We start from the raw sequence: 13,543 nt of genomic DNA, 5'->3' as shown, positions 1-13,543 counted from the left end.
CCACTCATTCTTCTCTGTCTGCAGTAGCCGCTGTCAGTATTTGTCATCTTGATCTCTACCTTCGTTATTGCATTTGTGTTTCTTAGAGCGTCCCCAGGTTGCTTGTTGTTTTTAAACATCTTAAATTATTTGACTAAGCAAATATCTGCTTTAAAAAAATTATAAAGTTTCTTGATTGAATGAATAGAGGCTCAGATAGTGGTCTTTGATTTAATTCATGAATGACCAGATGTGCTTTCACTTCCTGTGAGAACTAAACCTAAAATATGTGGCATGTTTAACACTATGTATTGTAGAAATTCTAAGTTAAACTCCAAAAAGATTAGCTGAATAACTCTTTGGAAACATGTTGTACTTTAAAAATGGTCATAACCTGTATCATCACTATCTTGGTTTATAAAATAATAGAAACTTGTGCCAGAGAAAGTGGGGGTCAACAGAACATCAAAAGAACATGCCACCCATCCAAATCTTAGAAAAATACTTCAGCATTTACCTTTGAGAAAATCAGATTCTAGAACAAAAAAAAAGGAAGCACAAGGAGAAACCACCAATGTGAGGAAGTCAGGAAAAGATAATCAGATAAAACAAAGTCCAATTATTTAAAAAAAAAAGATATCAAATTTTTCTGGAACTTGGCTGTACTTAATCCTGGACCACAAAGCTATAGCTGATGAGCAAAGCAAAGAAGAAAACATATTTACTCGTGAGACTCACAGAATCATCTTACTTGTAGAATCACAGGACTTCTAGCAATGAAACCTAGAAAAATTTCCCTTGTGGGTGTTAATGAAGGGACTATTGTGCAAGGGAGTGAGCTACTTCCCCAGCAACCTCCTATGCTAAATATCAAAATGAGTTCAACGGGAGTGCTTCTAACTGCATCCACAGCAGCAGTAAATGTCATTACCCAAAGGCCATTCACAGAAGTGGTCCGTGTGGAGTCGAGACGATGGAGTCCCAGTACGCAGCTCTTGATTCAGGAATAACTTGTAGAATTTTTTAAAGAATGGACTTATTTGTTCACTCAGTAAATAGTTACTGAGTATTTTTATGGGTTAGGTATTATCCTGGGCACTGGGGAGAAAGCAGCAACAAGACAAATGTAGTCCCTTCCAGCAGAGAACAGACTTCTGATAAAGATAGATCAACATGTACAAAACATTGAGATGCGTGCATAGCGGCAGGACATGTGTATACCCTGGGTCTTCAGCTCCATGGCCTTCTCTGGTCCAGTTGCTTTTCCCTTCACCTCATGGTAGCTTATCTTGTTTTACTGGCACATACTACCTTTCTCTTACTGAAATAAGCACCACCTCCAGAAATCTGCCTTACAAAACCTAATCTCTGACCCCACCTCCTCTTCTAGCTCCAGCTCATTGACACAACCTGAAATCAGCAAACCACTCACCTCTTTCTCATTAGCCACCAAGCAGCGCTTCATTTTAAATTGTCTTTCTTATTCATGTAGGTGGTTTGTTTTATCCTTATAATTACTTCCTCAAAGATTTCTCCTCCTTTCCCCCTCCTTCTCTCACTCTTGCCCAGACTAAAACCCAGCCTGCCTAAACCCAGATTGTCCACATTGGATTTGAAAAGCTGAATATTACTGGAGGAAAAACATACACGCGATCCTGCTGACCGATTTCACTTTAAATTCATGATAAAAACCCAAACAAATCCATAGACTTTCCTTTTATGTTTTTCTAATACATTATCTTTTCCAATCTCAAAATGATTATTTTATACCTTCTATATTCTCCTTCCTCAAATCCCCTTCAATATGAATTAAAAATTATTTTCAAATGTTCATTATGATTTTTAAAAATAGATGCCATCAGGCAAGAATGCATGCATCTTTCTCCACACCAAATCTAAGTTACCTTCATCTCAACCTCTCTCCCTCCCTCCCCCATTTCAGCTCCTCCAAGACAGGCCCATCTCCTCTAGACCTCTGGTTCCCAACACTTTCAGGATTCCTGTCTCTTGGCCACATGTTTTATTAATTTTTCATTACTGGATCATTCTCACCAATGTGTAAACATGCTTTAGAATTTTCCATGGTAAAAAAAAAAAAAAAAAAAAAAAACAGACACAACAAACAAAAAATCACCTCCCTCAGTCAATATTCCCCCAGCTGCTTGCTATTCAATTTCTCTTTCATATACAGCTTTTTTTTTGAGAGAGAGAGAGAGAGAGAGAGAGAGAGAGAGTGAGAGAGGGGAGAGAGAGAGAGAGAGAGAGAGAGAGAATTTTTAATATTTATTTTTTTTTAGTTCTCGGCGGACACAACATCTTTGTTGGTATGTGGTGCTGAGGATCGAACCCGGGCCGCACGCATGCCAGGCGAGCGCGCTACCGCTTGAGCCACATCCCCAGCCCCTCATATACAGCTTTTAAAAATCTCCACTTCTTCCTAAGAGTTTATTTCAATTTTACTTCTACCCACAGGACTCCATTGAAACTGCTCTGTTAAGGACGCCCCTGATCTCTGTGTTGCCAGATGTAATGGGTTGATTTGTATTTCACCTTAACCTTTGACTTCTCCCTCCTGTTCTGGCAATACCACCTTCCTCTGGGTGTCCTCCTACCCACCTCCATGATCCTCTCTGAAGTTTATGTGCCATATCTCTGAGCTATGTACTCCTGCATTCAACTGCCCACTTGACACACAGGTGTGAAAGGACAGTGGGCTCTAGGGTGGATCCCACACATCTCGCCCAGCTGAACTTTAGAGAAACACATTTTAGCATTGTATTTTCTAAAAGATTCTAGAAAAAGAAGCCACAAGCAATCATCAAGTTGACAAACCAGGAAAAGCTAAGCAGATAAAGCAAAAAGTATATCATTCTTAAGTAACAGATACCACACCTTTTATGTATATGTGCTAAAGTTGAATGAACAAATGAACAAATAGGAAAACATCTTTATTTATGAGGCTCAAAAAAGTGTCATGGCTAGGGAGGTGACAGGGCAAAGCCCAGGTTTGTTACAGAACTCTGGAAGGCAGCTGATGGTGGCAATGGGCATGGAGAGGAGTGAATTGACTCAAGGCATGTAAGAAGTGGAGCTAACTGGACTTGGTTATTGACAGATGAGATAAGAGATGGGAGAGGAGGATTGGAGTCAAGGATGACAACCAAGGTGGTGTCATTCACTGAGACTGGGAACTTGGAAAGATGATGGGATGCATAGAATATGTCCTTTAGAAATTTTCCAGAAAACTTTTTTTTTTTTTCCCAAGTGAGCCTTTAAGTAGAATTTGGGCAGAAGAGGGTTTGATTTTAAATTTTTGGAGGTGGAGGACACCCCAAAGTAGGAGGTATTGCCCATCAACAACACATGCTATGACCTTCCTTGACTTCCATCAGTGCAGGGACATGTCTGTTCAGCACTCTGTCCCCCATCACTGGTAGCATACCTGGCATACTACACGTTTTAGTCAGCTTTTTTACTGCTAAGATTGAGAGACACTACCAGCACAGTTGTAGAGGAGGAAAAGTTTATTTAGGGCTCACAGTTTGGGAGGTCTCAATTCATAGACAGCTGGCTCCATTCCTTGGACCTCGAGGTGAGTCAGGACATCACAGTGGGAAAGTGTGGCAGAGGAAAGCAGCTCACATGGTGATGAGGAAGCAGAGAAAGAGAGACTCCACTGTCCAGATACAAAATATGTACCCCCATAGCACACTCTCAATGAACCACTTCCTCCAGCCACACCCAACTGCCTCCAGCCACCACTCAGTAATCCCATCAGGGATCAATTCATTGATTTATTTAAGGTTCTCACAACCTAATCATTTCCCCTCTGAACCCCCTCACGGTGTCTCACACATGAGCTTTTGGGGGATACCACATCTAAACCATAACACAAGAGGTACTCTGTGAACAGTTTCTCAGCAACTGAAAAAAAAAATGTCATTAGCACTTTATGAAGAGTTCTGCTGAACCAGAATGGACGCCTCTCACTTGACTCCTCTCTGTGCCTCTCTCCTGGTACATATTCACAGCCAACTTCTCTGAAGAGTTCTTGTGAGAATTAAACATAGTAATACTTGTAAAGACTTAGAACAGGGCATGGCTCATAGTAGTTGCTAAAAAATATACTTATGTTAATAATATTTGTTTTAGGTACTTCTGCTTGGTCGTGGGAAAGGACCAAATAACTTGTACAACATTTTAAAAAAGAAAACAGAGAGTCTTCAGGGAGTAGATCTACTGAAAACTAGAACTGCTTAGCTCTGCTTTAGTCAACTGGGCACTCAAAGATCTGGACCCATGAAGCACAGTCAGCTGGCAGACTCTCTTCATGGCAGCTCCCCTCATGTTTCTGTTGGCGAAACCAACCTCAGAGGAAGCTGAGTGTGCTAAGGGGTAGGAACCCTGGGAATGCTGGATGGTGCAGTTAAGCCACATTCTTTCAGGAAGGAATCCAAGAAGGTTCCTTGGTGGCCACTTCCTCTGGCGACATGATCACAAGTCCTTGAGCAGGCAGATGAATGGTGTGCCATCCAACAGAAGGCAAGCACAGAAGGCACTAAAAGAGAGGCTGACCTCTGAAACTGAACTTCTTGTTCCCTTTGTATCCAGAAGGAAATATCTGCAGGCTGCAGGATTAAGGATCCTCCAGAGCCTCAAAAACAAGCCTGTAAGTTGAAAGAAGTTCAGAAAATATGGTACACGATAGAGAGGCACTGAAATAAAAAGACTGCAGCTAGATTACCATCACAGCTGCCGATTCTTCCCGTTTACGCATCCCAGCCTCCCAAACCACCAGGAACAGTGAAGTCTGCTGAGGCCAGTCCAGAGGTTCAGTGCAACATGGCTGAAGGACAGTGCTTATCCATCAAAAACAACCAGTCTTTGCCTGGTGCCCAGAGAGTGCAAAACTTCTTAATACAGATATAAATATCTGTATTTTCAAAATGCTTTCCAACCTTTTTTTTTTTTTTTTCATTTCCTTTTGCCTTGTGGCTACTCGCTCATTGAATCAATGGCATTTATTACTCCAAGTTAAGGGCAGACTTGGTGTCACAAGCTGTCTGTGGGCTGTGTGTGGATTTTGTTGCACATAGTAACCTCTTGAGGGGGATAGCCCTGGCTCTGTGAACTCCCTTTCAAGGATTGAACCCGTGATGCAGGTGCACCTCCGCCTCTAGCTCTGCCTAAGATCCCACACAGCACCTGAGTTGGGTATGACTCGCCAAGAGGTCAATCGATCTGCTGACCATGAGACATCATGAAGCAAGACTCCACCCCTGAAACTTTATCCCCCTCTGATATCTTTGCTATAAACGTGGGCTCACACTCTCTTTCCAGCGTGGAAGCTGGCCCTTAAGGTTGCAGAGCTGTCCCTCCCTTAATCTGAAAAACTTACCTCTGTGTCACGTGGTTTTTGGCCACTTTCTTAGCTCAATGTTGCAGCCAGCTCTTTTAAACCCAGTTCATCTCATTTCCATGGGTCATTGGTGAGAACCTGGCCTAGAACAAAACAGCCACTCCTCACTTCGAGTTTCAAATTCATTTTTTTTCTTCTATTCCTAGAGGACAACAGTTTTGAAAGCCAAGATTTGTTGAAAGAAAAAATTATTTTCTAAGTCTCAGACTTACTGTTGACATTATCAAGAGTAAAGTCCAGAGATCTGAGCACAGAACTCTGCCCAGGTCCTGAGCTAGATCCCTCACTGAGACTGAGTCATCCAAGTTAGGTTCTTCCAAAGCCATCACGGAGCCAGAATGGGAGCTTCGAGATGTATACTAGGGTTTGGCACCTGTGAGAGGAAGCAGAAGGAAGCAGGAGGAAGCAGGATTGGGAAGTAGGAGAAACCAACCTTTGAGGGAAGTCTAAGGAAGCCTCAGCAGGGAGCTCTGTGTCAGGGGGGCTTTTTGTCCCTACCTTCCCTTGCTCCTGGCAGCTCTGTGGATGTGACCTAGGGAGTAACATTCTGCAGCCCAGGCTGTCCATGAAAGAACTAGGAACTGGAGGCTGTGGGCTACCATCATCTGACTGCTGGGGAAATATTCCATTCTCCCAGGGGTTTTGGAGGGCTTATATTCCAAAGTGTCCTTCCAGTTTGAGGAAGAATTGGAAAATGAAGACGTGAAGGATAAAGGGGGAACCTGTGTATCCTCAAGTTAAAGAAAGAAGTGAAATAGCTTTAGTTCTTTGGGAATCTAACCCAAAATAAAGCTGACTGAGCATCCCAACTGTCTGGAACACAAGGTCTCTTTTTGCAAAGACCTCTGCAGGCCATGCCTTCAAGATGGACTTACCAAGAGTGACTGTAGTCCTACTCCCAGAAATAGTCCTGGACTGTGTGACATGCTGTCTGTACCAAGTTGCTCAGATTACAGTGGCCAAATGGACATCTTTCTGGCCAGCTCCCCTACTTCTGCATTTCCGTATCCCCCCACAAGCATGGAGATATGACAACTTTCATCTCTGATTGCTAAGGAAGAATTTCACGGTAACTGAAGTAATTTGGACAGCCTATCCCAGCGTGAAGAGAATTACAAAGCTTTTTCGGGCCTTCTCTCCTCAGGAACAGATTCTCTTCTGTTCAGTCCTAATGAGCTCTATGACTCTTGATTTCCAAGCCTAGGGCAGAAATTCTAAGCCCAGCAAAATTTGAGGAATCTCTGATGAATTCCTTCATCCCGATTATTTAGAGTAAAGGAGGCATCAATCTCCCCACACAGGGATGGCAGCCTTCACACCACAGACTAAAGAAAAATGATGATGCTAACTCAGACCCTGAGGGGGTTTATTATATGAAAGTGAAGAAAATAAATCTCCACGCTCTATCGTGTCAGGGCCCCTCCGCTTCTTGTTCTCATTTGCCACCCTCTCTGGACACCCCAGTGAAATAGAGCAGGAGGAGAAGACTGTAAAGCCAAGCTGGAGGCAGGCCTTTTCCAGATCCCTCATTGAACTACTGCATACTGAAGCGCTCATGGAAGGCTTTCATTTAAACTCTGAGAACTAAGGCCGAGGAAGGCTAGCTCCAAAGAAGTGGAAGAAACAAGTATCAAAAATGACAAATTCCATTTTGTGTGAACAGAGCTAATGAAAATCCCCAGCTGATGATCTGCCCAGTGTGTTCAATTTCACTGAGAGCTAAATGCTCTGCCAAGTTCTAGTAACATAAGCGAAGCTCTCCTGGAGTTAAAGTGCTGAGGGAAAAGGACTAATATCTAAAACTTAAAGTTCTAGGTCTTTAATCATAATCAAAAAGTATGTGGTGATATCCCCATTTACTATTTCAGAAAAAATACAGGAAGGAAAAGTTAACCCAGGTTTGGCTAATTCTACAATTATTTTCACTCTACAGTGTTATTTTAAATAATATTTGATCTACAAAACTTGAACACTAGCCAATAACTTGAACTCTCATATATATTCAGAAGACTGGACTATGTCCTCCAATAAAAGAGAAAAAAAAAAGCACAAACCTTGAGAAGATTCTGAAGGCTTTGTAGGAATTGGAAATGTTTTAAATAATTGTTAATTACTCAGACCCACACAGAAGTGCAGTGAGACCAATTGAAACTGGGTTGAAAACTGGGGATGTCCACACAGGCTTTGTATCAGTTCTCAACCCTGGTTTCAGGCTGGACTTTAGCGGTAATTTCCATGAAGGATGAGGGTCTGGGAACAAATAAAACATTGAGTACAAAACGTCTCTCAACTCAGAGCCATGGCTAAGGCTGGAGTAGCAACTCATGTGATGGTTGGAGATAAAAAATGAAGAAGATGAGAAGGACTGAGCTAAAGCTTCTAGTCATCCTGATGCCCAAACTGCTCTCAGACTCAAGAGCCTGAGGGCAATCCACTGAAGGGAATCAGCTATAGTCACCAAAGTCTCCATATAACAATGCATTTACATTCAATGCTCACTCTACTTCAGTTTTCTCAAGTTGTTCATGACATGGTGAAAATCACTCACCTTATTTCAGGTTACCCATGGGAATTGGATCTGCATGTTTAAGTTGCAAAAAGCAGTGGAAAATATATGTGTTTCCATATATTTATATTATGTATTCCAATAAGAATTTAAATAAATAGTTAATATTAACAAGCAGGAGCATGGGAGCAGCCATAGTTTTCTGCTTCCTTTACCTTCCTCTGTCCTCAGAGTCCTTGGCCTTGATAACCTGTGTCTGGGGGATTGGCTATATATAATAAAGAGCAGAGGTAATCAGCATTGCATGTAAGACTCAAAATGTCTTTTAAAATGGCAGATTTTACAGGGCTCCTATTGGTGTATTTTCCTATATTCCCTCCAACAGAAAGCTGGGGAAGTCCGGTATCTACTTGATGCATCAACAGGTGGAGCTGGAGAGCTAACTGTGCCACTGGGTTGGGGGAAAACTCAAAAAGTGCCTGGAGCACTGGACAGATAGCATTTTGGATGAGACAAAAAGTCAGACCTGAGGTATTCTCACAGGTCCTGTGGAAAGGAAAATTCAATGTGAAATACATTGTCTATTTCATTCTTCTGTTCATCCATTCATTCAACAATATCTGTTGGATGCCCGCATATGCCTGGCACTGCGGTGAATACTGGAAGTGCAAACAGAATATTAGTTGACATGGTTTTACCCTCATTAAACACATGCCAAAGAGTTTGCTCAACTGGGTGTTTAAGCATGGTCATGTACTTTGGTATTAGAGAGGCCTTTGACAAGTCACATCTTGACTCTGTTACATAGGAACTATGTAACCTTAAATCTTAGGCAATTGATTCAATCCATCATGTAAAAGCAATAGGAAATCTCTGCCCTCCTAACATTACCTATGTCCAGGCACCCCCATAGATTTCAATTGAATTAGTTTGCGTAAGCACCGGATCATCAGTAATTTTAAAAGCCATCAGGTACTTCTGTTAAGAAACCAGTGAGAACTACTCCTCTGTTCCTTTGAGTTGGTGGGAAACTGCCTTGAATAATGCATATGAACAACTCGTCCTTAGTAAACCTTCAATAATTAGCTTTGATTTCCAGGTTGTAACAAGTGCTGTGTAATCACAGAGGACCAGGTATCTGGGATAAGACTGTTAATCTGAAAATGGTCAGTGAGCAAGAGAGAGCTGAAGATAATTCTGAAGATTTTGTTTCTTAAAAGAATAAACAGCTATAACTTGATCACAATGCAATAATCACCTGCACTGATTTTAATGGTAAACTCACTTGGCTATTTTTAAAAATATCTTATGCTGGTGCTTCTTTTTCTTTTTGTCTTTCCATTTTTAGTACAAACCACTCAGAGCTTTATGGAGTTTAATACTATCAAGTGCTAATAAGGAAAAGAATAAAGAATTTGTTCAGCCAAGGCCTTTCATTTTCCAAATGAGAAAAAGGATGTCCTAACAAGTGGTTTTCCCAAGCTCAAATATCCAATACGTTCACAGTTTTGTTTTGTTTGGTCTCAGCATGAACCTATATAACAATTTGACTGTGTACAACTTTACATAATAGATGGATTTCCTACTGGTTGTATGTAAATAGTTTTTGTAAAGCAAACCATATATTCAATGTTCTAAAAGAATTTCCTAGATAAAGGATACAACTATGAATCCCTTTGGTTAAAAGAAAAAGCTTTTGAAGATGGAGACAGCAGTGGCCCAGTTTTTCAATCTCAACAAATCCTAGCATAGGAGCAAACAAAATGTAGCAAAACCAGACACATCGACAACATTTAAAATGCGATGTATCAAGTTATCTCTATGGAACTCAAATGCAAATAAGGAGGGACAAATCACACTCATAATACCAAGCATGCATGGTGTCAGCTCCTATGTGGGAGAAAGTACAAGAAATGCACAGGGAATCTGACTGACATGAGAACTAGAGACTCCAAAAGGGATGAGAGGTATTTGCTTAAATATAATAGAACAATTTGAGAACAGTAGTTAAAACTTTTTAAAAAGTTGGCTCATGCCAACAGTGGGAGAATACAAGGGTCACAGTAAGCTCTGAGTCACATGAACTCTCAAAACTAATCAGCCTGGTTCTTCCAGCAGAAGGCTCAAGAAATAGAATCTGAAACGACATAGTGAAGCAAGTGATGGAATAAAATCTGAGCAGGATAAGGAAAATAGAGATGGAGGGAGTAAAAAGAGTGTCTACAGGTGTAGAACAGAGCCAGGAAATCTTAGAAAACAAGCACGTTATTTTTTAACATGACAAGAAAAACAATAGAAGGGGGAGCTCTGCAAATTGAAAAAGAGCTGGAGTGAACAAGACCTCCTTCTAAAAGTTCAGGAAAAATTAATTTCATGCAATAACAAGAAAAGAAATGTGAAGAGGTCAAATCCTACACAAAGTTATTGACACAATAAATGAGAAATAAGGGTCAGAACAACATTCCTTCAAAAGAGCATGCTGGGAAGACATGCTCATGGATCAGATCAAAACTGTAACCTTGTAAAATCTAAAAGACGTTGTGGAAATCATGCAGATGTAAAGAACAACATCAATCAGAATTAGGGAAAAAACTCAGAAATGAAGTAGGAAAAAATTAGATACCAAAGGGGAAATAAATCTCAAAACTGAATATTAAACTAGAAGGAGACAAAAGCAATAAACAAAACAGATGACATTTTAAGAGACATAGGAAGAGAAAACTTTTTTATTTTTAATTAAAAAAGAAATGAAGAAAGGTAAAAGGATTTGTGACCAACTTACAATTTTGAAGATACTCAAAGGAAATTTAACATAGCAATCGTGGAAATCTCTTAAAGAAAAAATCCAAAGAAAGGGAACAGAATCAATACTAAAAATAATAGTTCATGACAACAGCCCTGAATTTAGAGACTTGAGATGACACAGTGAAAGAGTAAATGACATACTTAAGAATATTCATCCAGGTCTGGGGTTGTGGCTCCACGGTGGGGTGCTCACTTAGCATGTTTGAGGTCCTGGGTTTTGATCCTCAGCACCACATAAAAATAAATAAAATAAAGGTATTGTGTCCAGCTACAACTAAAAAATAAATATTAAAAAAAGAATACTCATCCAGAATGATCAACACAATGATATGTCTAGTACAATTTACTAACTTTAAAGAAGAGGTATCTAGATACCCTCAGGTAAGGGGAAGAAAGATAATTATCAACTTGTCAACAATAATAGTTTATGGTAGAAGAAAATGGAGTAACATATTTAAGATATTCAAAGGGAAAAGGGGGAGCCAATGGTTTCATATACAGCAAAGTTGCTCTTCAAGTATAAAGACCATGGACAAGTTGTTATTAACATGAAAGAACTCAGGGATTATTGTTCCACTAGAAAATAAGGTTCATACATCAAAATATCTTAAGAAACATCCATCCAAGGACTAGTGGTGGGCATTAAACATACATGTAGACCTATAGAACCAAGACCAAAAGGAAGGCTAAAAGAGAAAAACAGTACATTAATGACTATATGCTTAGACAATGCAGGTAGACTATAGATTTTAATAAGAATAGAGAGAAAAGGGAAGAGCATATGCAAAAATGTTTAACTCTTCTCGGTAATTTGGTGGTGACAATATCTGTATTGTTATGTTTAGGTTATTATACAGGTAATATGAGACACATAAATGAGCAATTATGAAATATCAGACACTTTAATTCTAGTGTGTGTGTGTGTGTGTGTGTGTGTGTGTGTGTTCTTGAGATCCAGAATCCTTGGTATAAAAGAAATAGGATAAAGAGTTAATATAGAAAAACTTCAATTTAAAATAAAAACTATAGCTCTGAATTTGAATGAGAAATATCATATGAACCCTTGAGTTATTTTATTAAGAGGGGTGTGTGTGTGTGTGTGTGTGAGAGAGAGAGAGAGAGAGAGAGAGACATGGACAGACAGAAAGTGACCAACCAATAACAATGAGCATCTCTAGCAACTCAGATACTTAGACTGTGGTCTTGAAATGCTTTCCACTTGAAAAAATTAAAGAAGCATTTTGGAGAAACAGAATAAGTCTGGAATATCTTTTTATACCAAGTGATGAGGAAGCTAACAAAGACAATAAAGATCATGTTGAGATGCACAAAAGTCACTTTGAAGAGGCTCCCAGAGGCTGAAGATGAGACAGTCTGAGCTTCAAAAACAGGATAATAATTGCAATTTATTGGAACTCATCAAATATAAGTATATTAATTCATAATAACTTTCTAATCCAATTGGTTATTTTTGGAGGAAAAGAGAGAACCAATTAATTGTCTTAAGATTTGATAAATAACTGAAAAGAATCAAGCATGGTTCTTATCTATCTTATAGAAATTGGGTGCTTCTAGGTATCCAAACAGTAAATGATAGACATCCTCTCTTTGAAGCCAGTGCAGCGGCACACACCTGTAATCCCAGCAATTTGGGAGGCTGAGTCAGGAGGATCACAAGTTTGAGGCCAACCTGAGCAACTGAGTTCCTGTTTCAAAAACAAAAATAGAAAAGATTGGGAATGTAGCTCAGTGGTAAAGCACCCCTGGGATCAATCCCTAGTGCTACAAAAAAGAAATCATCTCTTTGCAAAATATTCTAACTAATAAACAAAGAAGAAATTATAGTATTAGAAAGCCACCATTTTACAGCCCCCAGGAATTACTCCAGATAGGTAATGAGCATGAACATTTGCTCACATCACACAAAGCAGGCATGGTGTGCTTTTCTGTGAAAGAACACACCACCTACAGTCTGCTGAAGGGATCGAACTGAGTCTGATAAAATCTCCACAGCTAGTTGCCACTTTACAAAAGTATGGTAAACACGGGAGCATATTGAATTATGCCACAAGGACATGATTGTTAAAATCAGGACTGTGGGGAAATGCACAGATCAAATGCTCTGGGGTTTTCAACAGCTAAATTATAAAAAGAGGGAAGAAAGGAGATCTAGTCTAAAAGAAACTTAAAAGATATTAAGGCAAGACTAGCTATAGCATTCTAAGGAGGCACCCAATGAAAGGTGTGCTGTTAGACACTCTCTCTCTCTCTCTCTCTCTCTCTACACACACACACACACACACACACACACACACACACACACACTTGAGAGAGGTTACTTTTGAGAAATGGAGGAGCTAAGACTGAGGCACATGAAGGGGCATCTAGAGTAGCTGTGAAACTCCTGTTTCTTAAAGTGGAGCTTTTATAGGACATTCATCTTATAAAATAATAATAATATAAAAACTGTACATTTTTGTGACTTCCTTAAGTCTGTGTTTTATTTTACAGGTTCTTAAGATCCTTTTGCAAAATGAAGAACATGTAAAGCAACTCAATTTAGCCTCATGCATTCTCTTTTCTTGGTAAATCCATATTTAATCGGATAGTTTGTTTAGACTATGTTCTAGGATTGTGTTTTCATAAACCATTACAACATCAGCAATCTACAAATGTTGATTGAGCACCTATTATGTGCAAATGCACTTCTGTTATTGGCTCATACTTTCTGATACCTTCTCCCTTTCATAGTTGACAAGGTACAGCAGAAGTTTTCACTGTGGGGTGGAATTTTGCTGTAGTTGACATTTTATTTGTGTGATATTTAATTGTTG

This window comes from Spermophilus citellus, assembly GCF_964194105.1.
Source record: "Spermophilus citellus genome assembly, chromosome: 4".
NCBI lineage: Eukaryota > Metazoa > Chordata > Mammalia > Rodentia > Sciuridae > Spermophilus > Spermophilus citellus.
This window is presented reverse-complemented; position numbering follows the sequence as displayed.